The sequence below is a fragment of the Nyctibius grandis genome, chromosome 4 (genome assembly GCF_013368605.1).
Source record: "Nyctibius grandis isolate bNycGra1 chromosome 4, bNycGra1.pri, whole genome shotgun sequence".
Taxonomy (NCBI): domain Eukaryota; kingdom Metazoa; phylum Chordata; class Aves; order Nyctibiiformes; family Nyctibiidae; genus Nyctibius; species Nyctibius grandis.
This window is the reverse complement of record NC_090661.1, coordinates 61,697,236-61,720,523: the sequence shown is the minus strand read 5'-3', so window position 1 is coordinate 61,720,523 and position 23,288 is coordinate 61,697,236. Positions and strand designations below refer to the sequence as shown.

Sequence of the window (23,288 nt, the reverse complement as noted above, 5' to 3'; positions counted from 1 at the left end):
TCAATACCACAAAGGGAGTCCAATGCCTCACATCCCAAACACACAAACCTTCTTGTACACAGTTTTTGTGTTCTCTTATCTTCCTTTGCTAAGCCCAAAAGAAGTACTTGTAAATAAATATATTTTCTTGTAGATCATTTCTGCATCTATACTTTTGGTATAGCATTCTCCACGGAGACTGAACAGACAAGGAAACTTCTCTTATTTCTGATGTTATTTCTAGAAACAAAAGACAAAATCATTGTAACTCATCACTGATACCACTTCATGTCTTTACCAACATCAGCTGAGCAAGGGTAGAGGTGTTGAATGATGAATCCACACTTGATTGCCCCCTTGCCCCAAGGGAAAGCCTCTCTGTATCTTCATCAAACACAGAGAGCCCAAAGAAACCATCCTCATAACACAGTACATAGATCTGATGATCGGATCTTATTCAAAACCACCAAAAAAAAATTCCAGACAAACCAGTTTCTACAGTCACTGAAAGGGAAATATAAATTCTGGTCCATAATTTGAATTAATGTCTGTCTGTTCCTTGTCTACTCTTCAAAGACTGCAGTCTAATGCCTTGGCAGAACAATATCTGAAAAAACAGAAAAATCAGTGCTGAACTGAAAGTAACTTGCAGTTCTCATTAATGAAGAAATTCAGATTATTTCAGACCAGGGAAGTAAGCAAAGCCTGAACTAGAGTTTCAGCAGCAAGCATAAAAAAAAAAAAAAATCACCAGATAATGATGACACTGAAGAGGCAATTGGCAATTCAAGAGCTTGTAACCAGCACACAGAAATGAGATGTGATGCTGAGAAGAGGAGTCTGAGAGACAAGGAGGTTAAGAGAAGTGCCATGAGCGAGAAAGGAAAGCAGCTGACAAAAGCAGTCTGGCTTTAGAGATTGCCCAAGACATGACTGCCATTGCTGAACATCTGCAGGTGGACAGAGGGGAACCCAGTCCTGAGCTTAGGATTTGGCACTTTGCTGCAGTTGTAAAAGAAAAGGAGATTAGCAAGAGAGGGGAAAAAAGTGCAACTCCACAAGCATCCAGACTGGTGAAACTTGGCTATCTATGGATTTGCTTCTTGTGTGCAACTGTGGGAAAAGCTTCATTTGGAGCTTGTAGTTTAAGAATCTGTAAAGGTTTTCAGTTCTCTGATTTATAATTTGTAGATAGATACTAATGCCTCTTTTCCCTCTGCAACTGCATCTTTTTTTTTTTTTAATCATATTCAAGACCTCTACCATTCTGTCAACTCTTGAAGTCAAAAGCCAACTTCAAGCATGTTGACTGGTAAGAACAGCATAGGGAACGTGATTTTCCTTAAAATGCCAGAATAAAACAAGGCATGGCCTGATTCTGACCCACAGAAGAAATTCAGAAAGAGGCACTAAAAGAGATACTGACAGGAGAATTGGCAAGTCAAGAGAGCACAAAGTTCCTGAACTTCTAAGTCACACAACATAACTACTGAACGTCTGTTTCCCTATTAAGTTTCTTCCAAACAAAAAGAAGCTAAAGACGATTAGAGATGTGAGGTCTTCCAATAGCATTATATCTTCACGGAAACAGAATAATTAGTCACAAGGAGGCAGGCAGGGGTGAGAAGAATATTCAAGATTTAACTGAGAGAGTACCGAGTGCCAAATAAGCAGCAGGTGAGAGTTTCATAGAGATATGAAACTGCTCAGGGGCTGGACTGTCAGCTGCCAAGAGAGATTTCATACCAAAATAAACTGCCCAGGGCTCCACAGGACTCCACTTTTGGAATTGACGTATTGGATATCTTGTCACAGAAAACAACCAGAAAGCACACCAATATACAAAATTTACTATGCAGTATGCTGAACAGTCAGATTTGTGTGCCTCAGCTTTTATATTTCCACTTTATGAAGAAGTATGTCAGACCAAAAAAGCTAAACAAGCACAGCACCAGAATAGCCAGCTTGGTGAGGAATTCTCTTCCACAATACTCTGAACAGTGAGAATTTTCTTATGCAGCAAAATCCAGGAAGCCATTCTTGAAGTACTGCAATAAAATACAACAGAGAACTGAGCTTAAAGGAAAGAGGTTCTGGTGATCTTTATCACAGAAGAGCTGCATTTAACAAGGAGGTGGGGAGACATGATGTCTATCAAAGTGCACACACAAACCAAACTACTGTATACACAGAGCTATGCCCTCACGCACAAGAGTTACACGCTCATACACCTGTATATGGGATCAGTGGCGAACGTAAGTGCAGATAATACACATATTTCAGCTGCCACCCTTTTACAAACAGCTATTATGGTTTACATACCACTACAGGGTCATCTGCAACATCTTTTCCTTTTCAGGAACCTTTAACAGCAGGACTGAGATTATACCCCCATAACCACGTTTCAAACTGCCAATAAGAAGCAATTTTGAAGTCACACCTCAGTAAGACACTATGCCCTTACAGCAGTGAAGATAACACACTTCCAGAAACCAGTGAGAGGAGTTTGGCCAGAACATTCAAGATAGGCCAGTTCTGGTGGGGGCCTCCGATTCCTAAAGGCATGGCAAGCTGCCATCAACTCAAAGACTCTGGTTCTTGTTCAGCAAGCTAAATCTTAACTCCTAATTCACCACTAGCTATTTCTTAAGCCCCAGTTTCTTATCCCTGGGAAAAATCATCACAATGAAAGAATATGATGTTTAGATGTCTTTTAAAATTGTTAAATCTTGGACAATCACCTTTCAGGACAGATAAGCACATAAACAGAGGCACAGTCACCAAGGACGGTTCTGCCCACTGTTGATTACGTTCTTTCAGCCATCATATGCTTATATTCACGCTTCTGAGGAGTAAGAGAAGCAGAGATTGTTCTGGTCATCAGATGGGCGACACTGCTTGCTCCAGTCAGTCATTTCTCACTGAGCTCCATTTTTGTCACTAATCTTGTTCAACACAAGTGGTACTCAAGCATCTGAGGCTGGACCTCAGTTAATTTCAGGATGTATATACTGTAATAAAGGTTAGAACAATTTGTTATTACTTAACTCACACTAACATCAGTACAGAGGGTTAGAAACTGGAAGCAAAAGTGAATTTCCTGACAAAGATGTTCCATGAATTAGAAAACATGGGAGTTCCCAAACAGAAAGCATTTTGCTCTTTCCTTGTTTAAGCAAGGACATGGTTCTCAGCACAGAGGGGGCAAATAACCTAGAAATCTGCATTAGCGTTCTGTATTATACCACATATATTTTTTATTTGCTCTTTGGGAACAAAACCAATTTGCAACATAGAAATACAATAAAGCGTCTATAAAAATTCAAAATAAATTTGCATCAAAAGAAACAGGAAAAAAAATTTAACTCTTATGTAATCTAAAACACTCTCCAAAAATGAACTGCAAAAGGGTCTACAGGATTTGACCTAGCAAGCTCTGCATGAAGACGCTTTCAATATATTGAAAATACAAAGCACATAAATTTTAAAATTGTGGCAAAAGCTTAAGATCAAGAAGTTATTTGAAGTAAATGTTTTTGTTACACTATCAGAGAAGAGGATAACAGAAGACACAATCTAATTTGGTTATTACTTAGGACTGAAAAGCTTTTCGATCAAATTACAATTTGTCCTGAGAACAGAAGTTACTCAAACAGAACAGCACTGCATGCACAATATCTAAATTAAGTTCTGAAAAAGAAACACGAAGTTGGACAGGCAGATAGAGATCACAGCAGAAAAGTGACCAGTGAGATGATTCAACCTTTCCTCTTAATAAACAGCTTTTATATTTTTATCTAAAAAGCATAAAACCACACAAACTTCAGTGTCTCATCCTAACTATGCCATTTCTTTGGTAGCATGGGGTATGTTTTTTTAGTCTAGCTTTTAATGAGACAGGGCTTGTGATTGTTCTTTCCTCCCAGCCTCTCAAAAACACTTGGGAACCAACTGGACAGATACCTGCTCATTTTCATGAAACCTACGTGGGGAACACAGAAGAAGCAGCTTAATGCAGTGTCCCAGTGAGCAAGAGGCTGTAAAAGTGCAACCAGTCAGTACACAATTACATCCAAACCAGCCAAGATCACCAGCTCCCTTTTGTCCAAGCAAATTTCATGGTCTGAGTCTCCTTCAATATTACAATAGCAGGAGGTGGGCTGGAGGTGTTTTTTAAATTTTTTTTTATTGAGGAGGGGGAAACAGGGATTAAAAAAAAACAGATGTAGAACACAGATGAGTAGGAAGCCAGACTTCATCAGTTTTACTCTTCACAGAATTTTCTTCTGTACTTTACAGGATACTCTCAGAGAGACAGATAATCAGGTACCTGCAGTGGTATTTCCAGCTCTTCAGTCTTCCCAGCCCCACATACTTTCTATCACCAAGAATTATTGCCTCAAGTTATCACCCAGAAATCTTTATCTTAAAATTAAATTATTAAAACAATCTGAACTTTTTCTTTGCCTCATAGTTCAGCATTTTATAGCTTCTAATAAATTCCTAGCACATACTTACTGAAAAGAACGTACATCTTTCTTTCACCATCTTTTAGACAAGTCTTCTGACCTGGTTCTGCTTCTGAGTGAGATTATAATATGCAACATATACTGTCATACCTTGATGACTGGTTAAAACAATAATGCAAGCTGAAAGCAGTGTATTGGTGACAATGTATTGTCAATTTACTCAGTGCACACATGTCAAAAAAAATTAAAGCTTAGCAAGGAAGCTACCATGGGAATCTTGACTCTACAGCTCTTAAGTATGAAGGTGTTTTACTGCAGAGGCCGGTTCTCACATCCAGCCACCCCTCAAGCCTGGCATTCTGGTAAACACCCAACCGTTGAGTCTGGGCAGGGGCACAGAAGAATAACTGAGAAATAAAATGCAAATAGCTTGAATCACTCCACAAAAATACCTAGGCAGTGACTGGAGCAGCACTGGAGTGGCAGGTTTGAAAGCAGAGGACCATCCATCGATTTTGCCTTGTGTGAGGTCAGAAGTCTTGGCACTTTCACTCCTCTTGTTTGTACAATGCAACTACTGATTTTTTTTTTTTTTTCCTCCAGGCACTCATCATGCTTGAAGCACTATTCACTGTTGCTATACAGCATATACAGGATCAACTAACCAGGGCTGAGGTATTTCCAGCATATGCTTTAAGAGACAATTCTGAGAGGGACAGGGAAGGGTTTCTGGTCACCAACACTAGATAAAACTTTACACAGTGAAAAAGACAAGACCATTCCTTAATCTTCTTTTATACAAAACATTCGAATACTAATTCCTGTACAAAAATAAAAGCAGCATTAACATTTAAAACTTATTTTTCCTTGTGTTAAAATAAATTGGGTATTTTAACTACTTTAAACTTTGCCCCATAGTTCCATAAGCATCCACCTTCCTTGCATAATCTAATGCAAACTAACTCTGAAGACGACCTTGAGATACACATAAAAGACGAAGATCAATAGGAAATATCACTACTTGGGTATAAGCAAGTAGAACAGAAGCATTTGAAAACACAGAGGACACTGAGTATTCTCTGCATAAGAAGCTTCTGCCATTTGCAAGATCTTCACAGCCACTTATTACTGCAATATCACAGAGACGCTGAGGTTGGAAGGCACCTCTGGAGGTTATCTAGCCCAACCTCCTGTTCAGAGCAAGGCCAACTTCAAAGTTAGATCAGCTTGTCCAAGGCTGATTTTTCACAAATTGGAAAGATGAAGATACCACAACCTCTCCAAGCAACCTGTTCCAGTGCTTAACACTCCTCTATAAGGAGTTTTTATCATAGCAATTATTGCGTGATATTCTTATGTAGAAAAAAGGCCTGTTCCAATACATGAACTGCTATGTTCTCAAGCAACTAAACCAGATTTCACCATAATCTAAGATATCTATTCTGTAAAAACTATTGAACAAATAGCAAGACTATTTTTGGCTTGAATGGTACAAGCTATTCCTTTTTTTCCTATCTGAACTAGAAAATCAGAAGTATAACCAAAAATGATATCTTGATATTCCATACCAACCATGCACTTCACTTGAATTGCAAACATTGTGTATTTCCCATGTTCTAGTTTGCAAGATGACTGAATATCAGAAAATGAATGGTAAGCTAAGTTTTACATTGGTTTATTCTTTTAACTTTTTATCACTTTCCTTGGCTCTATTTCTTCAACATGAGTCTTCACATTCATGTGAAGTGCCTTACAGGAATAAACAAGCCAGCATCCCAGTACAGGGAACCCAACTTAGCAAGCCTGCTAGACTACGCTTTCATGGAAACAGTTCTAATATATACTGCCTCCTGCGTGTAACAAATTTCTGTATTCTAAACAGAAAAGAAAGCATTGGATAGATGTGCAAAGTAATTAACATCAGTATTAAGGGATGAGAATTGGAATATTTATAAATAATAATGTAGGATGAATTTCTTTTGGAGTATTCAAGAGCCCAGGGACTGGCACTTTTAATAACTACACAATAATATGCTGAATAGAATTAGCTTTCAGTCTAACATATACTGCACTGATGAGAAGAAAAACTTTAAAAGGGATTCAATTTTAACTATTAAAAAAAAAAAAAGACAACATAAAAGTATTTCAGTGCAATTTAGGAAAGCTGATTTTTATGGGACACTATGTTCAACTATTACTTTTTTGAAAGTTAACAGCATTCTTTTGAATCATGACATATGGGCTGGCCAAATGGCTTTAACATTTAGCCTGAGGCAGCAGTAAAAACAAAGTGTTGGTATTTTGACTTACACTTGCTATCTACAGCTCTCAATAATTACTTCGTAGTCCCAGTGGGCTACCAAAACACAGTATAAAGTCATTTGAAGTGCAAGAAATCAAAAGCCTCTTTTAGAAATCAAAAGACCTCTTAAGCTTTGAAAGCCTGGGTCACAAGACAACAGATAGGAGACATGCTGTCCAAGCTCGCCCTGTGTACTCTCTTCTGCATTTTGAATTCCAATTTGGGTTCCTGTCTACAGGTGCAGGAGAGAAAAGAAAAAACAAGATTATTGCATTTCACCTATGAAATTAACCCCCAGTTGGAATCCATATTTCTATACAAGGTTTTTAGTAGAAGCATTAAAGAATAGGAAAGATGAAAAGACAATCAGATGATCACAGGACAAAATGTACTTTAATCTCTTCCTCTGCTGTTCAGGGGAAGTCCACGATTGAGATACATATGCCAGTCTCACGTGGAGGAAGTGGATTAGAGTGTATTTTTTTGTAACTTCTGGCTCTGTTTACAAAGGAAAAGTTCTAATCTGCCACAGAAGAAAAATATTCAGATCAAATATTCTGGGAAATCCCTTGATAATTATAATATCCATTATAACACCATGGTGACGCCATGGTGCAGTCACCACAGGAGGTATTGCACCCGTGTTTGAAGAACCAAGCGTTCAAATAAATGCTAAATAGAGGAGGGAAAGAGTGTCTCCCAGGAGGAAGGTACTGCTGGGATGAAGGATGAGGAGGGACCACCAGCATGGGAGCCAGCACCAGGGTGGGCATCATAACCGGGGTGGAGTGAGTCCAGAGGAGGTCATGAAGATGATCAGAGGGCTGCAGCACCTCTGCTATGGAGACAGGCTGAGAGAGCTGGGGCTCTTCAGCCTGGAGGGGAGAAGGCTCCTGGGAGATCTTATAGCAGCCTGCCAGTACCTGAAGGGGCTACAGGAAAGCTAGAGAAGGACTTTTTACAAGGAGATGGAGTGTTAGGACAAGGGGGAACTGTTTTAAACTGAAAGAGGGTAGATTTAGATTAGATATTAGGAAGAAATTCTTTACTGTGAGAGTGGTGAGACACTGGCCCACCCAGGTTGCCCAGAGAAGCTGTGGATGCTCCCCCACTCCCTGGCAGTGTTCAAGGCCAGGTTGGATGGGGCTTTGAGCAACCTGGTCTAGTGGAAAGGTGTCCCTGCCTGTGGCAAGTGAGTTGGAACTAGATGATCTTTAAGGTCCCTTCCAACCCAAACCACTCTGTGATTCTCTGTGAATATTTCAAGTCAAAGGTAGTTTCCTTTTACAAAATTGTTTTATATATGCTTTGAAGAGACAACTAACAAAACCAGTTTATATCTGCATTCTGAACACACTGTTTTTATGGAAAGTTATTTCCATCAGTCCATATTTCCTCCACTTCTCATTTTACAGCAAGCCTAACATTTCCTTTACTTCTCTTGCACAGCATAGAAGTCATTGGTTCCCATGTTACAAGTGGTAACGTCAAATCACATACACCCAAAATAGGAGTCGTTCACTATGTTTCCCACTTATGCCTGCTATGATTAGAACACAATAGATTCGAACTACCCATGACAATTCCTAACCAGGATCAACAAGGGGTAAGGCAGAGGGCATGTCCAAATCATTCTGGCCAACACATACAGTCCTAGAAAAAGATGTCTTGTCCCCTAGTGACCTAAAAAAGTCCCTTTTCCTCCCAAGGTGTGCCTTCATGAAAAATCTGCTGCGTGATTTATCAGAAACAACTTGCTTTTAAATTATATCAACTTAAGACACCAAAGTCTTTTAATCTCTGAAATCACCAAATAGGAATCAAAAAATCTTGCTGTCTTTTAAAGTTACTGTCAGTTGTCCTTTTTTTTTTTAAACCAAGACTTCACAGAATCACAGAATGTTAGGGATTGGAAGGGACCTCGAAAGATCACCTAGTCCAATCCCCCTGCCGGAGCAGGATTGCCTAGATCATATCACACAGGAACGCGTCCAGCCGGGTTTTGAATGTCTCCAGAGAAGGAGACTCCACAACCTCTCTGGGCAGCCTGTTCCAGTGTTCGGTCACCCTCACTGTAAAGAAGTTTTCCTCATATTTATGCGGAACCTCCTGTGTTCCAGCTTGCACCCATTGCCCCTTGTCCTGTCAAGGGATGTCACTGAGAAGAGCCTGGCTCCATCCTCATGACACTTGCCCTTTACATATTTAGAAACATTAATGAGGTCACCCCTCAGTCTCCTCTTCTCTAAGCTAAAGAGACCCAGCTCCCTCAGCCTCTCTCATAAGGGAGATGTTCCACTCCCTTAATCATCTTCGTGGCTCTGCGCTGGACTCTCTCTAGCAGTTCCCTGTCCTTCTTGAACTGAGGGGCCCAGAACTGGACACAATATTCCAGATGCGGCCTCACCAGGGCAGAGTAGAGGGGGAGGAGAACCTCTCTTGACCTGCTAACCACACCCCTTCTAATACACCCCAGGATGCCATTGGCCTTCTTGGCCACAAGGGCACACTGCTGGCTCATGGTCATCCTGTTGTCCACTAGGACCCCCACGTCCCTTTCCCCTACGCTGCTCTCCAACAGGTCTGCCCCCAACTTGTACTGGTACATGGGGTTGTTCTTGCCCAGATGCAGGACTCTACACTTGCCCTTGTTATATTTCATTAAATTTCTCCCCGCCCAACTCTCCAGCCTGTCCAGGTCTCTCTGAATGGCTGCGCAGCCTTCCGGCATCTCAGCCACTCCTCCCAGTTTTGTGTCATCAGCGAACTTGCTGACAGTGCACTCTATTCCCTCATCCAAGTCATTAATGAATATATTGAATAGTACTGGTCCCAGTACCGACCCTTGAGGGACTCCGCTAGACACAGACCTCCAACTGGACTCTGTCCCATTGACCACCACTCTCTGGCTTCTTTCCTTCAGCCAGTTCACAATCCACCTCACTACCCGATCATCCAGACCACACTTCCTCAGTTTAGCTGCGAGGATGCTGTGGGAGACCGTGTCAAACGCTTTACTGAAATCGAGATAGACCACATCCACAGCTTTACCATCATCTATCCACCGGGTAACATCCTCATAAAAGGCTATCAAGTTGGTTAAGCATGACTTCCCCTTGGTGAAGCCATGCTGACTGCCCCTAATGATCCCCCTATCCTTGATGTGCCTAGAGACAGCACCAAGGACAAGTTGTTCCATCACCTTTCCGGGGATGGAGGTGAGGCTGACCGGTCTATAGTTACCCGGGTCCTCCTTCTTGCCCTTTTTGAAGACTGGAGTGACATTCGCTTTCCTCCAGTCCTCAGGCACCTCTCCCGTTGCCCACGACTTAGCAAAGATGATGGAGAGTGGCCTAGCAATGACTTCCGCCAGCTCCCTCAGCACCCGCGGGTGCATCCCATCAGGGCCCATGGATTTATGGATGTCCAGATTGCTTAATTGGTCCCTGACCCAGTCCTCATCTACCAAGACAGATTCCTCCTCTATCCTGACTTCTTCTGGGGCCGCAGGGGTCCGGGGCTCCTCAGGACAGCCTCCAGCAGTATAGACAGAGGCAAAGAAGGCATTCAGTAACTCCGCCTTCTTTTTATCCTCTGTCTCCAGGGCCCCCACCTCATTCACCAGTGGGCCTACATTGCCTCTAGTGTTGGCTTTACCTGCAATGTATTTGAAGAAGCCCTTTCTGTTGTCCTTGACCTCTCTTGCAAGGTTTAATTCCAAGGAGGCCTTAGCTTTCCTAGTTGCCTCCCTACATCCTCTGACAACAGACTTATATTCCTCCCAAGTGGCCAGCCCCTCCTTCCATGATCTGTACCCCCTCTTCTTCCACTTGAGTTTGCCCAGCAGTTCCCTCTTTAACCATGCAGGTCTCCTGGTACCCTTCCTTGACTTCCTACCTGCTGGGATGCTCTGATCTTGAGCTCGGAAGAAGCAGTCCTTGAATGCTAACCAACTATCTTGGGCCCCCTTACCTTCTAGTACCCTGTCCCATGGGATTTCCCCTAGCAATTGCTTGAAAAGGCCAAAGTTGGCCCTCCTGAAGTCCAGGGTTGCGATTCTGCTAGCTATTCCGGTCCTGCCACATGAGATCCTGAACTCTACCATCTCATGATCGCTACAACCAAAGCTGCCCTCAACCTTCACCTCTTCAACCAGACCCTCCTTGTTAGTAAGGATAAGATCCAGCAGCGCTCCTCTCCTAGTTGGCTCATCCACCACTTGCATCAGAAAGTTATCATCAATGCACTGGAGGAACCTCCTGGACTGAGGATGGCTGGCTGAGTAGGCCTCCCAGCAAATATCAAGAGTAGTTGAAATCCCCCACGACAACCAGACCCTGTAATTGCGAGACTGCTCTCAGCTGCATGTAGAAGGCCTCAATAAGAAGACTTATTGATGGATACTATTCTTTTCCACTCTGCTAACCAAAGACATCCTCAGCTTCAAACCTAATGAAATTGCCAAAAAGTCTAGCAGAATAGCAACAGATATTCTTCAAATTACAGTCTATCTATCTACTCTGCTGACTGGCAAGTGCATGAAGAATACTTTCTGCATTGCTGATTTCTGGCAGAGTGCATCTGTGCTGATTCTTAATGAATCCAGCCTTGAAATCTAAGCAGAGGTCCTACCTGTCTTAAAATTCTTTACTTCATATTCTGCAATTATTAGAAGAAAGTATGTGAAGGCAAAGGTGTTAGAGACAGGCAAACAAAAAAACCCAAAGCACTTCAAGAGGTTATTATAAATAATTACAGGAAAACTGCCTTCTCAAGAATCCCAAAAATATTAGTTAATCTCATTTTAAAATGCAGCTGATGTTTAACAAAACAATCCTCCCAGGAAATTCTGAACACAGGAGAGTATAGAGGAAGCTGGTAAATTAAATAGAATTCAGCTTCAAGTGTGGCTCTGCACTTTTTGAATTCAATGTTGAAATGAAGTACCGTTGAACTAGAAATAGCTATCCCAGAAAACTGAGATCACAGTATCTCACTTCCACAAGAAATTCTTTCCACTCTAATGAAAGTAAGTTTTCTAAGCCTATATCCACAGCTCAAAAATCTCCCTATCCTGTATCCTATGGAAACTAACTCACCCACATAAAACATTTCCCGCTCTTCCATTTTATCCAGTTGACCACTGCATACTAAAAATACAGGTAAGAAAGAATTACTTTTTCACATTGCCCTAAATACTAATCACATTCTAGAAACTAACAACAGCAAGCAACATATGACAGTGTTTGTTCTTCCAGCTGCAAAATCTCATTACAAGGTTCTTTTACCTGGGATCTGCATGCAATGTCCTAGTTTCTCTCTCAGATTGTCACTACTTTCCCGTGTATCAAACTATTTTATTATTTTGCCTTGTCAACCTTAAGTCTTGTATTTGCTGCCTGCAGGTTTATAACAATTGTTATTCTGGAGGTTTCAGATCGATAAATATTGTTGACATCTTGAGAACAAGCCATCTCCACAGCTCAGGATACTAGTTCAGACAGGATACTAATAAGGACCAAAAAAAATAAAAACAGGTCCCTTTGAATGTTTCTTTCTTGCACCGGATTTTGAGAATTAACAAAAATCGGTGAGGATGTTGTTCTTCTACAATATACTTAATACAAAGACGGTATGAGTACTTTCAAAAGCAACTGTATCACTGTTACACAGCCAAGAAAAGTTTAACACAAGAGACAGCAACCTTTCAAAGAAATTTCTGGTAGAATTGTACAGTATTGCTACTGCTTAAGAGCCACGTTAAAAACCAGTGCTTTCCACACCATCCACATGGCCTTAAAAAGATTTCTGTCTTCAGATTTGGAATATGAAGCTGACAGTTTTAGTTGAAAATTCTTGTTGCGTACTTAAAGCCAGAGGGCTCCTCTAGTTAGTATTAATGAAATCATGTTAATCTCTGCCAAATAAATACTGAACAGAGCAATTTTATTTAATGTATTAATGGCAATCTAACATTTAAACATGCATTTTTATTGTTGAAATTCAAACCCAAAAGCCTCAAGGTGCTGCACTAGAAACTGAATGAGAATACTCAGATATTCCTTGGAGAATTTATGCTGATAAAGACTATCTGCTTGCATCAAAAAGATCCATGCGGGCACAGGCTAGATATACAGAATGCAGAGAATAACTTCTAATTGTAGCAAATGCCAGATTTAAAAGTATGCAGAGGACACTCACTGTTAGAGCAAGGGGCTTAAGTCCTAAGATTAGAGTTTAAAGGATGTTGCACCACTTGTGACTATTCAGAGGACAGACAGTGCTGATTCCCCACTTTTTGCAAATCACTTGAATCTATGCAATGAAGTTTCCAATATTACAGCAGTGGTTTGGAATTTTTTCCACCAATTCTACTGAATGGCTACATGATTTTAAGACTTTATCACTTTGTTTCCCCCTGAACTGTAAAATTAGCACAATATTGCTTACCTTTGTAGCATCCCTGGCCTGAAGTGCTCTACATCAGTAGGAAGTATTTATTTTTAGACTCTTCTTCTAGTGAGATCTGTCACCAGCTTAAATCCTCCTAGAAGTCTGGATAAGAAGAAATCACCTGCCCGTCCCTCTTAGTCACAAAAAAAAATAAGCTTTTTTTTTTCCATAATACTTTCCAATTAAACTGCAGTGCAATGCTTTATGATCTATGTTACGCAATTTCAGGATCTGAAAACACTAGGTGTAATATTATAGAGAAACAGCTAGAGAGGCCAAGGTACCCTCGTCTGTATACATAAGCAGAACTACCATGGTAACATTATAAAGCCTTCCATGAAGAATCCTTTCTTCTAACTGCTTCACATTGTTCTGGAAGCTCTGGTACTGCTGCCTTTAGAGGATCTCAAAAATGTGTCAAACTGAATCCAATTAAGAACATATATAAATGCACTTCCTACAATATAGCATAAAGTCACAAAGATGCCATACAATACATCCACGAAGCCAGGCACAACCCAGTTCCTGGGATTCTTTTCCATCATTAAACAGCCTCTACAACACATTAGTAATAGGCTCATAGCCTAGAGCATAGACTGACAATCTGTCATAATTTCATTCAAGCCTGTGGAATAGGAATATTTGCTGTCAGTAGACAGTTGAAAGGTTTCTAGCAACATACAACAGCTGCAGGAAGAAGAAAAAAAAAGAAAAAAAAAAAAGAAAAAAGGTAGTTCCAAAACATCTATTAAGCATGGTTCCTGTGTCCTCTATACTTCTGCTAACCCCAGAAGCAATTATTTTGAGGCCAAGAGCACATAATTCCTAGTGATCTCAGACCAGCAAGTTCTGTAGGTTAATCATACAGTACAAAAACTGGGTTTTCCTTGGGTTTTTGGGTTTGTTTTGTTTTTTTAATCTTCCACTTTTCAAGACAGTTATTCAGGAAAAAAAAAAACCACTATGAAACTAGGTATATGCAAACTCACACTGCATTTTTTTCTTTATATAGTTTTAGTAATTTATTCTCCTGGGTATTGACTGCACCATAGTTTTACTAACTACAGCTATCACTGGCATAGCTGTCAGCAAATAAGTATGAGTGAAGGTTCTCTCATTTTGGAACAAGGATACATTTGTTATCCAGTTTCTGTGTCTCACTGAAGTAAGGGATTTCATTAGGCTGCTTAAGGAGGACAGAGGGCGAAAAATAGCTGTAATTAAGGCAAATCCACAGTATCTAAGTTCAGTTGAATTAGAACAATCCAAACTTTCTCTCTTCCTGTATGAAAGCTTTAAATCTTTAATGATATGTCATCCCTCAATGTTTTTTAAAATCATCTCCAGATACAATTTTTTTTTTAAAAAATGGCCTAAGCTGAATATAATATGCAAGTAAGAGCTCTTTTCTATTAATATAAACTTTTTGTACTCATATACTATCCTTTATATAGACCCCTTTTTTCTCTCATCTGCTGAGTTTTGACCAGTAGTTTCAATCAAGCCCTGCACTACCCACACTGAAGTTTTACCCTGAAGCACAAAACAAAAATCAACTGCACAGGTTTCCGCAACATGTTCTTCTGGCGTCTACCTTTCATCACAGCAGCAGTGCAACGGAAACCAAGTGTTACACATGGAAATTCAGACCAAAGTCATTAAAATAAAAGCTCATCCTCACAAAAAGGTGTATTACATTTTTGATGTAAGGTGGAAACATCATGTGTATGACTAGTCACTGAATTAAAAACAAGGCAAAAAGGAGATTTCCAGCAAAGCTCAAGATGGCAGGTAAGTGGAAAAATACTCCACGAGTCCTAATCCCCTACTTCAGTGCCGTAAAAAAACTGCTCAGGTAAAACGTTCTCCTCTCTCCTGAGGGCGGGGGGGGGGGGTGTGTGGAAATCACAAACTCCTTAATAAATGTAGTAGCAATTTGTCTCCTAAGCATTAGCTAGCAAGCTCATGAAGTTTGGATTGAGTACAGTCCAGTTCAGCTATCCACTGAAATAAAAGAAAAATAAAAACAAAAACCAACCTGAAAGTTGATCAATCTGTAATTCCAAATAAATATTTCTCCTTCAAAGTCTATCTAACACTATCAGAATTTTCATGCTTGACAAACATGAGGTTTTTCCCAGTAGTCAAAAAAGTTATATTAAAAACAAAAGCATCAAAAAATAATTTCACCATATCAGAGCCACGCAAAGCGATGGCAGAGCCACCAAAGAATTTGACATAGACGTGAATACAGTGCAGTGTCAAGCAACCCGCAAGTCAAGTTACAAGCATTAGAAGATTAAAGGTGAGTCTCCAAACTAGCAGCAACATGATTCCATAAAATACACATATTTTCTTAGAACCTACTCTCTAGAACAGTTCCTCCCTTAAGAACAGGTTACAAAACCGTTTTCCTTTTAAACCCCTCATCAGTATCACAGCTGCTGTCAGAACGGCATAACGGTTGAAATCCTTGATAGTCCTCGTCCTCTTCCCAGCCCAACCTTTGTTCTTACTCACTGCCTCTTCTAACCTCTCCACTAGCTACCTGCTACCAGGTAAACTCTGTATCAGTCTGGAAATTATATACTCCTGGAAATTATACAACTCCTCTTGAAAGACAACTGAAGAGATTACAATATTAAAAGCGGACTCGTTAGTTTAAAAAAGCTCTTGATTTCCAAAGTCCATGCAACAGTTTTCTTAATGAGATTTGTATACTACTTTTTTCCTCCCACACACTAACACCCCTTCCTTCCCCCAAATTTGGAAGACTCTCTGATTGCTTACATTTCCTTTGTTTTATTTGAATCTCATTTGATCTGGAGCTTGAGGTGAAAGGAGAATAGGCTTTCTCAATGCTCTGTTAGGGTTCTCTTTACTCTTGCCAATAAGGGAAGCTTTGCTATAGTCTGCCAGGTTTCTTTCTTTGCCCTAAAGAAAGAAAAGTTTACGTTATGTTACCTTCATTCAAAAACTATAACAGGCTTCTCAGCATCTGTAGTTAGTCTAATGAAACTGAGGAAGTATCAAACTAATTTTTAATGATAAATTTTTAAAATAACAAAGAAAATTATAGATAACATACCAACATATGATTTTTAAACTATTGCTTTCCTCTCCTTCACTACCGTTTACAATGGACTCTCAATAAAACAACATTATAGGACATGCACAGAGTAAAAATTACAGTTAATTTTTCCTGCCTTCACACACATACAAATCCTCCACCCAGATACATTACATGTTATTACAGACTGTACCAAACCTTCAGAGCAGTGCCATTTTCTTGGTAACAGCCTGTTAAATTCCATTTGGAAACATCAGCCCAATTCTGGGAAAGTAACTAATTGTTCTGCAGAGTGTTTCTTAAAAAAACAACACCCTATAACAATATCCAAACAGATCATTAGAAGAAAGCAACCTGGTTCGGGGAAGATTGTTTGATCCTGGAATTTTTACAGGCACAGAGAAAAAGAGGAAAAGAGTCTGAAAGCATAACTAATACAAATCTCCATCAATCTCTATCTATGTGCATTCTTAAATGTTGACAGTAAAGTTTAGATGCAACAGATGCTACAACAACGCCCAGGCCACCAGTACACTAAAGCTGAAGTCCCCACAGTCCCTCTCATATTGACACTTCAGGGACAAATTTTGTGACCATGTTGCAGCAACCTCACCTGACCATTTACAACACATACAGCAAAACCACATTTTTGCAAGAATTTTAGTTTCTCAACTCTTGTCAACGACGTTTGCATCCACCTACCACAGAGTCCAACAGTGCCAGTGAACCCTGACAAATCTGAGCAGCTATTCCATAGTGCCAGAGCAGCGACGTTCCCAGATGACACTAAGCAGCCTGGCACCAAGGGCCCACCTCAGCAGCGTGTCCCCAGATGTCATCCTGCGCAGAGAACGCTGCGAAGATGGATCAGCCTCAGCAGTTACACAGAGCTGGTTATAGGAGTTCAAATAGTCACAGAATTACATACCTGCCACTAAATGTGCTGGCATTCCCATTATCACCTCTGAAGTAAGTGACTTTGTAACATGAGACCCAGATAACATTTATCTAGTCAGGAGAAATGCCACAAACTTCCAGAGCTTTAAGTAGTCTTTTTTGTGGCTTTCCACTTTTTGATCTTCCTCAGGTGCTACAATTCACCTTTGGTCCTCAGGGGAAAGGAAAGGCTACTGCTGCTAACAAAGTAGCAGCCGTGCTACTTTGGACCAGAATCTTACTAAGTAACAGGGGTAATGAGTGGTTACAGACTCTGGCAGAAGAAACACACTGGCCAAGGAAAGCCCAATCTGGCTCATTCTAGAAACACAGTAGCTGGAAAAAATAGCCCAGCACTGAGATTTATAGAAAACTACAGGAATAAACTCTTACTCATACAAAAAGGAGATCTGCAACTGTACAACACTTTCCCCACCAAAATAGCACATAAATTGCAAATCAGCCCATAATTCTTACAGATGTCATGAATGAAGTACGAATTTCCGTACTAAACATTTATATAGTAACACAGCAAGAAATTTAAGTTCTAAAGTGCTTTTAAGCTCCCATCCTGAGTTTAGACACCAATCACGATTGCCCTGGTCACTATCCATTCATACTCTTAGCTATAAAGCTGAATTTAGTGCAGGGAGCTCTGTGCTTCCAGCCCCTCCTCTCTCTCCTCACACACCAGCCACCCCCTTCAGATCCACAGAGAATTCAGGCACCCCCGAAGTGTCATTCTTACTGAACAAGTGCCCTCCACAGTAAACAGCAGCATTATGACAGTGCTATACCCTTAAGATTCTAGCATTAAAAAACAATCCAAAGACATGGATAAGACATAGAAAGGATTGGGGGTTTAGCTCTTAAGATTAACATAAAAAGAGGAACATTCCCAAAACACTGTTCTTGAAGACAATTCCGTATTATATTGGATAACCAAAGTGAAAACTGACTCCAAAAAATATTTTAATACATATGAAGTACAAATAACTGATTGTCAACCTTAATATACTAGATAATTCAGGGAATTTATTACAGTGAATTTCAATGAGATACAAGCAATAAAAAAAGTAATCAAAACTTTTACTTTCCAACAGAATGCGGTTATTGTTGCATGCTACTACATGCAGAAATTACTTCTATTATCCTTTATACGTTAGGCAACAAAAAGTACCTTACCTTATTCTCCACTGTCTGAGCACAGAGGATTAAAAACAAAGTATTAGGCAGAAAATGCAAGTGTTTCATATCAAAGAAAAGACAAACCACTGCATTAATAAACTTAATGGCTGTCTGGCATGCCACGCACACACTAGGGACACTGAATGAAAACTTATCCACAACCTTTTTTTGCAAGTAGTCAGATCTCCCTCTGAATTCAGAACCTGAAGGCTCATTACCTCCTGCTCCAAAACGCAGATCTCAGCAACACAACACTGCAAGAGGAGCCACCATGCCTTGATTCTACCTCCTGGTAATTCCCTCCTCGCCAGTTACTGCACTGCAGTCTGAGAGCTATGCAAAATGCAGGCAGGGGAGGACTGAAAGAGCAAACTATACTGCAACACACAGTTGAAGTAAAGTTTGTTCAAATCATCTCATGTCTTATCCCATGTGGGCTTAAAGGAATGAACTACAGAGTTTGGTGGGATCTCTAGGATTCTCTCTGCTGTTCCTCTTCTCATGTTCCTGCCATTTCTTTTCCTTCATTTTTCATAGGATAATTTTTGGATTTTACTTTGTGGCAAAACTAGAGGCAACTGGGGTGAAAAAAGAAAAAAAAAAGATTTTTTAAAAATTTTAAAGTTGTTTCTTATATTTAGTGAATTCACTGTTCATATGTTATATTAAAGCTACTTTTTATTTTCATAGTCACTAATATTTTAAGGGCTTAAAAAAGCAAAGCAAAAAAAAGTCTTTTAAGGTTTGGGGTGGTTTGGGTTTTTTTGGGGGGGTTTTTGGGGGGGTGGTGCTGGCAGGGGTTTTTTTTAACTTTTGCTGCTTAAGTCAGGGAGTTTAGTCAATTAACTATTTTAACACTTGGCTGCTTTCCCTATACAATTAAAACTGCCATGATTACACAGCAGCGGGCATTTGTGAGACAAATACCCAGCAGGGGCATTTGTAATTATTTCCTAAGTGTTCCACAACAGCAGCTAAAGAACACATGCAAACAGTACAGAAGCTTTCACAGAGCAGTTATGTTGGAAGGGACATCTGGAGATCATCTAGTCCAACTCCGCTGCTCAAGCAGGGTCAGCCAGAGCTGGCTGCCCAGAATGGCGTCCCATCACGTTCGGAGTACCTCCACAGAGAGCAACTCTACAACCACTCTGTGCAACCTGTTGCAGTATTTGAACAACCTTACAGGAAAAAAATTTTCTTGTGTTCAGATGGAATTTTATGGGTTTTTAATTTATGCTCATTGCCTCTTCGGACACTAGAAATCTAATTTATACTTGCTTTAGCTTTTTTTCCCCTCCCTCCTTCCCCCCTCACTTCTTCATTCTCCACAGCTGCATTTCAGAGCCAAGGAAGCAACAATGAGTGCTCAGTGCCAATCAGCCAGTTCTCAGCTCACTGGCAACAATAGGCTCATCACTGCTTCCCACCCCTCCTGCCCTCTGCATCCTGCAGAGCAAGGCTCAAGGCCAGATCTTTCAAGTCCACAGCAGCCCAGCTGCCTACCATCAGCAACCTATTGTTCCTTGAGATCCATGTCCTCCTTTGGGGAGAATCCTGCCCAGTCTTCTCTGGTTTGGCCTCACTGGAACATCAGGCAGGGCTGAACACATGCTGACAATGACACGGAAAGCTCAGAAACCTCCAGCAGCTCTTCAGCACCTCCCTACCTTCTGCTGCAGCCCCCCAGGAGAAGGGGCAGTAGCCAGCATTCAGAGCACATTATATGGGGATAAGCAGAAAGGAAACGTGAGAGTTTGGAGGTGGATGCATCCTTTTGGGTTTTGGCTCACAACAGTGAAAAGGCTGGTTGTTTTTAGTGGCGTATTTCAACAAGGTTTACGTTGGCCTTTTAAAGAAAAGGTAAGAGGCAACATAGGTACAGACTCGCAGATGTAACAAACATCTCTCCTACCCACCCCCCACACACAGATAGGAGAAAGATTAATTTCTCACAGCTGTGCAAAAGTCCTTTGTTTACTCTTCACAGGGGCTCCCAAGTTTCCATGCACTAAAACAGCAGTATGAACAATTTTTTTCTTTTCTAACATGGCTTAGTTAAAATTGAAATTCCTGTAATGGACAATATACCTTCAGTTTAGGCTCACAAACAAGGTTTTAGTTAGTTTTATTTTAAGCTTGTCTCTACTAAAAATAATTTATTTGACACTAAAGGTCATCTTCAGTTTCAAATATCTTCCCTGGTTTGTAGACCAAACATCATGTACCACATTTAAAAAATATGATAGTGGAGTTGAAAATGGAAAAGGCCTCTTGGCTTTGAAACAGAAAAAAAATCAGAAGAGCTATCATAGACTTTCTGCAGGACTTAGAGCACTTCTGTACATTTCTATTCTCCTTTGTTGAGGAACAGATATAATGCCTCCTTTCTTTGATCTTACCTGACACCTACCAAGTTCCCATCTCTTCACATACTTGTATACACATTACCTTGCATAACAGGACTTCAGTCTTAAGCTGGGAACTGCCAAAAGTGAAAATAACTAGAAATAAGGCACACAAAACCATAATTATATCTTGGTAAAGTTGGGGGGAAGGAGGACCAAAAATATCCCTTTCCCCTAAAAACAGAACATAAATGGTAAAGTAAGATCTTTAAATACTTTTCAGTTGCCACAGTTAGTCTAAAACTAGCACCTTAATGACACTTTTTAACCTGTTGTGCTTCAGGATACTGAGAATGACTTAAAGAAAGCCACATGCAGCCTAGCTGCTTTCTGGCTTGGATTCACACACCATCAAGGATGCACACAGCATTTCTTACGAAAAAAAACACCTAGCACTAAGTTAGAAGACAGGGCCAAGGAATAAACCTTACAGAAGGATAGCAAGTCTGCTTCATAAATTGTTCAAGGTCCTGTGTATTCTTGGTGGAATGGTAAGAGAGAAAGAGAAAAGGCCAAGCCAGCATCCAATCATTCCAGCAGACTATTTCCTCCTCCTGCACCCTTCAGGTTCTACGTCTAGATCACAACCTAGAAAGGACTTGTTATACTGTCACGTGAACCTACAAAAAGAACTTTTTGTGACAAGAACATGAACTTCTGTGTACAAACAGCATCACTAATTCACATAATTTATTACTTACAAGAAGTTCTTAGTCATAGTGCTTAACATATTGTTGAGTGTTATTGTAGCAAAAAGCTTATTTTTACTCCTTTTCCCACATAAAATTTCAAAAGAGCCTCTCTACCTCCCAGCTTTCTAAATCTGCACCTGCTCTGAGGAACAGGCCAGAGCAGTCCCAGAGCATCACCTACTGCTACTCTCCAGAGACACAACCCCCATGACTCACCTGAAGGACTGAGGAGTTTCCTGCATTCATGTCAAGAGGCCAAAAGGAGCACGTTTGACTTTCTTAATCCATTCCTAATTTACAGATTAAACTGAAGGCAAACAGGACTACTAACATTTTTGTAGAAGCATCATTTCTTTTCGAACTCCAGAAAAAGCAGAGTGGAACAAGGAAGCAAAGCACAACCTCAAATACATTTATGTACTGTTTTAAAACATTTAGGATGCTTTCTCCTCTTGCAACGAAGGTATAATGTAGTTTCACAAATTAGGCTGTGGCTGACTGAGGAAGCTGGCTACCACCTATGAGTCCTAATCATGTTTTTAAGCAATTTGAAATAAAAAAAATTCTTCCCTCAGAGGTTTAATGAAATGGAGATAATCATTTGCTTACCTTCCTTGCAGATACAACAGAACTGATAAAATGAACCAAAAATTTATAAATAAAAAAGCCTCCATATACTGTCAGGCAACTTAATTCCATCAGGCAAAGAATGCAGAAGAACTTGCTAAATAGTTCGTTCTGATTGCATGGAAGACACAGAACAAGAACAAGCAAGGCTATAAGAGGGTTTACTTACAGAAATAAGAACGAAACTTGTGACTTTTGAGGTATCACCCTTATTCATAAGCACTGAAGATGATTTGTAAAATTAATACCATCAACTTAAAGACGTGAAAACACAAAGGAGAACAAGGTACTTTACAGTTTCATGCAGTGATACAAATACTACTTCTACCAAAAAAAAAAAATCCAACAGAAACCCCCAACTCACACAACTGTCACGAGGTTTCTAAATGTCTATATTACAAAAATATATACAGCAGAAGAATTGTTGCTACCTACCTGTTTACATGAAAAAAATTCACAACACAAACCACAGTGATACACAAGACTTCAGTCTGTACTTCCAATGGATTAATATATTGTCTCCCACTGCTGAGAGTTGGTCTTGATTCAGTTAGAGCCTAAGCACTCAGGCTTTCCTGCTGTGAAACAAACAAGCCAAGTCGTTTTCAAGCATCTCCTATTAATATATCGAAACAATTCTCATAAGCCTGAAGGCAGAAAAGAGAAATAGTAGGTTACGGTTGCACAAAACCATACCAAACTATAGCAAACCAAAAAGCTGCACTGAGATTTATTAGTTCACTAGAAAATTCATTGCAAAAGTCTATTTACTTCATGGAGAATGTCACCACTGCCACCGCTTAGTGAGTCAAGCTAATCTGCAAGAATGTTTTACATAATGGGAAAATTTTTATTGGCCAGAGGTTCACAGTGTTCTTACATTTCCAGAAACTGCAGATGTAAAGATACCTCTATTAACCTAAACCAAAACCAAGAAAAGAAACTATCCGAGATGCATGCTCCATTTCACAACACAGGTCTAATTTTACTAGCTACTGTACTTCAACCTATTCAGCATAGGAAAGATTTACACTCCAATATAAAAGGAAGGAAACACGAACACTGAAAACACAGGTAGTTCTAATACTACCACCAAACAGTATTAAAACGTATTGGCTAGCACATCGTCGCCATTTCTGAACTGCAATACTGAGAACTGAAGTA

At 40.1% G+C, this 23,288-nt stretch overlaps 1 protein-coding gene across 5 annotated transcripts in view; it reads right to left on the bottom strand.

Annotated features, from left to right (window-relative positions):
- The window catches only part of TRAF3 (TNF receptor associated factor 3), a 67,872-nt gene that overhangs the window by 29,091 nt on the left and 15,493 nt on the right, over nt 1-23,288 (bottom strand). Inside the window, exon 1 of one of the 5 annotated variants that reach the window (XM_068398649.1) lies at nt 22,560-22,646. The exons of the other annotated variants lie outside the window; for them this stretch is intronic. The gene's annotated coding sequence lies outside the window, so the exon portion shown is untranslated. Of the gene's footprint in view, nt 1-22,559; nt 22,647-23,288 lie in introns of those variants that run through there. 5 annotated transcript variants of the gene reach the window in all.